Raw genomic sequence first — 4,338 nt, forward strand, 5'->3', positions numbered from 1 at the left:
AGGAGACATAAACAGATATATATGTCTTCCCCATGTAAGGCCGATGCTACCAGAATTTAAATTATATTTTTCAAATCTTAGAAAGTAGGAATCATATCGTAAGCGCCGTTGAAAACAGACTAGTTCCGGATTTACATGCGAGGTAGCCGTCCAGGTGTGGTTTTCATGCAGTGATTAAGTGTTTATATATTCTGTGCTAAGATTATGTGAGATTTAAGCCAAGATTAATGCAATATTAATTCCGCAGGCAAATGCGTTGACTTATGACTAGTTTCGTTTGATTGAATTTGAAGTATAATGAGTTTGAAGTGTAATGAAAGAAAAAGAATAATAAGATTTATATATTCAATACGCTCAAAACGAGTCAAATCAAAATGGTATTTACTTGATAATTCATCGAATAGAAGTTGTACAGTCATATGAAGTATTCCCCAATCTTCTCTTAACGTTTCTTGAACGTCTAAAATTCAATTCTTACCCAAGACAAGTTTAAAAGTTTCGATCAGATTATTTTTGTCTGAGTTTAGCGAATTGAAACGTGTTGGCTAGAAACAATTCTTCTAGAATAGCCATCTTTATTCTCGAGACAACCCCGCATGATATGGGAAATCTTAGTTCGGACGAAATGTTACAGAAATACGATTTAGTAAGTCTTTTGTAACAACAACCTGTGGATCCACTGGCGCAAAAATGTACTGAAGGAGGATAAGTAGTTGAAACCAGGAACCCAAGTGATAGCAATTAAATCTTTTTGAAATCCTTTTACTCATATCGCTCAAAATGTAAAGCATCCATTTTAATATTTAGTCCGGCCATTCTTACCAAATTCTCAAATTTTGTCGAATTTCGTACTCGTGCGGGGATTTAGTGTAAATGTGTTAGTGTAAGTGTCAATTAGTGTGATTTTCTTGAATGTGTACTTTTTTGTTACAACTCAAAATCTAAAGCATTCATCCTATAATTCAATCCAACAGCGAGTTGTCGTTGATGAGTCTTAATGTCCGATATCGTGTTGACAGTCAAACACCTTGAGGGCTTCAAACATATTTTACATCAATTTTTAATCAAACGTCAAGAATTGTTGCAAATATATCTCGATGCTTAAACTCTGCCACCGGCAACACGACTTCAGACTTATAGGCGCTAAGTGTTTATGCTTTCTCGGATTTGTTGCCGAATTTTTTCGGATTAACCGAGATTTCGCGATGTCAAATATCTCCTGATTAATTAGTTGAATAACGAGGCTTTTGGTAAAATTTGATTTTTCTAAGTTTGACAAAAACAATGTCGCGGATAATTTGCTAAAAATTGAAATAATATTGGGTGATAAGACTTGCTAGAAACTGACAAAAGGTTTCATATAATTTTCAGTGCGATTGGCCGTGTCCATGATCATAGCAAGACATTCGGATGTTATATTTCATGATTGGGAGGAAAGCCGAGTTGCAGTACATGCCAAGTTGTAGTTGGGATCAACAAAGTGAATATTAAGGATGGCAATATTTTCCTAACTGCAAATAGCTTTATTTAATATCTTGTATTCGTTAACTATAGGATACTCTATTTATGCATTTTATTTGATGCTCGGGCTTGCGCTTCTTTATTTGTAGCAAGCCTAACGTTGGTGTCTCATAAATAATGAGCGAGACTGCCTCGGCCTAATTTGGCAAATATTTCGACAATTACAGCAATTATCAACATAATGATTTCAGATTTAGTCTCTAATTTTGCCTAAGGTGGCGGACGGTAGAGTTTTAATTCTGTATTTGCTTTTTCGACATATTAAATAAATTTTCTATGATCTTACACGGCCGTAGGAAATGCGAATCAAATTGTAGTGATTTTTCAACGGATCTTGCTTGGCCGCAGATCATTTAAGAATTTGATTTTGAGATTAGTCAATGCTAAAATAATCACTTTTGTTTCACTAAGAATGGTAAATGTTGTTAATTAGAACTTCGTGGTTTTTAGTCGCGTTTATTCTCAGAAAATTATGTTGGGGATCTTATATTTATAGAAGTTTCAGCTAAAGCGAAATAAATTAGTTTCAAGTTAAAAGTATATATCCCGTTGAACGCTGTAATAATATATTAGATATTCATGAAATATCGTGTCCTGATACAAATTTATTTTCCAATCTATCATCCCGACTAAGAGTCATTCCCAAAGCCAGAAAATTAAATTGGAACTGACTTTGGAAAAGTGCTTTGTAACATGGACTTTATTGCAACTGTTATTGAATTCGTTACTTATTATAATTGATTTAATTGTGAGATTATTTATTTGTAAATATTGTATAGTGTGTAAGTATAGGATTTTTAATTCGAATTGATCAATTGCGCAAAATTTCACTGAAATGATAAGCGACATAAAACATATAACGAAGACAAGTGTGAGAAATAGCTCAGGTTTATTTATAGAAACAGGCTGACTAGATACATATTTTGACAGAATTGGGCATTAAAATTGGGTTTTACACAGAAGTGAGTCCCGTGGGATAGTAACGTTGTAATCAATATAATATTTGATGTTACTTGCTCTAATACAAGTATCTTCTGTATGATGTCACTATATTATTGATACTACTAACGGGAATGCAAAACATGCGAGTGTTATTTAAAACAAATCATTGAAATCAAATTACTTGACTTTAAATTAATGTTTCCCGTGATTCCACATTGACACGATTTGGCGTTTTTTTGTAATTATGAGCAAGAAATAGCTATTTTGATCTACTATCCTAACATGGGTGTTAGATATAGCTCAGGTTATACCGTAATCTAGATTCTCATCAAATTCCCTGGCTTTCTGCGTATGAGTGAAAGCTGTAGATACACCAAACGTGAAGAGGCGAAACACCAAATAATTCTAGTGTAGTATTATGCCAAACAACTTTGCAAGGATATGTAAATTTGGATGTGCAATATAAAAATGGTAGAATATCGACCTCTTCAATCTCTGAGTTGGACAAAGTTTATTAACTTGAATTATATTCAGTTGTGTTTTTCTTTTTTAATCTTTACTGAAAAGAAAATTCCGTCTTCGGGGTTTCACGAGACTTTTCATGTGGGAAAAGTTTCATGCACTCATATTTGCGACATAAGTGTTATTTGTAAAGTTTTTAATTTTATAAAAAATTAAAGCACACTCCTTTTTATCACTTTATTGAATGTTGGTTTAATTCCAAGTAGTTGTTTTTGCGAATACACGAATTAGGCGCAGTGTTCGACGAAACCCACTTGAAAATGCTAAAACGTTTGCGACTTCATAATCTGCTTCTTATTATGTCACTATAGTTCCGTTAGAGAAAATCGAACAACTTATTGTGATTTCATAATGTAGCATGTGGCGCCGAGTGGATTAACTACTAAGTGGGCGACACGCTGTTCGCAACTTTCGTATTATGAACCAACAATCACTGCTGGAAACTGTTCAGCAAGGCTGAGGATGAACCCATTTGTTACATCACAAAGTACCAATTGTTTGTTCATATAGCGTTAGATTATCGCAGCATAGTCGAGAGATAGCTATGTTATCTTCTGTAACTAAGGTGTTAGTTAGTAGATAGTTTTGATTTTTGCGGCTTTCGCGTTTAGCTAGGAAAAGAATAAACACAGAATGGATCCACCAAACTTATCATAGTTAGTGTGTGTATGCGCTGTGTGTTTTACTGTTAGACGCTTAGTTGGTCTGATCTTTTAACTTAGCTGCTGTAGCATATTAACGTTACTCGGGCCAGTACTAACCGTTATTGCCGAATAGTGATGTAGCTTTCAGTTTATATAGTGTTTGTTTGGGAAGGGGAAAATAACATTGAGACGGTGTGATTTATATTTTAAATTGGCATCTTATCGAGTAAGATTTGTAATATATTATGATGGCTTTAAAAATTCTTTGAAACATTGGCTATATATGTGGCTCAGGTCCTCAGGACTCAACGCTTCTTTTTTTAGATCTACCTTTGAGAACGTATTTAGGAAATAGCATACAGAACGATATCGTTCCAACCAAAAATGTTATAATTCCATTATTTAGTTTCCCGACCACTCCTCACGTGTGCGTAGTCGCAAAATCCGATGCACGGGTGTGGTACTATTCGACACGAAACTGCAGAATACGATTAACCATGATACAATTTAGGCTTTTTTTCCCTCAAATAATCGATGAAACATGACAGACAGAATAAGTTTACTGTGAAAGCTTAGTGCTAATGCTGTCACTTTTTGCGTCGTTGCGTAGACTGAAGTTTATTGTACAAAGTAACCGAGTATGCTCAAATAAATGATTTATTCCAAATAATCGTTTATAAAGTACTATATAAAACTGTATACTATCTAT

The sequence above is a fragment of the Styela clava genome, unplaced genomic scaffold (assembly GCF_964204865.1).
Source record: "Styela clava unplaced genomic scaffold, kaStyClav1.hap1.2 HAP1_SCAFFOLD_213, whole genome shotgun sequence".
Taxonomy (NCBI): Eukaryota; Metazoa; Chordata; class Ascidiacea; order Stolidobranchia; family Styelidae; genus Styela; species Styela clava.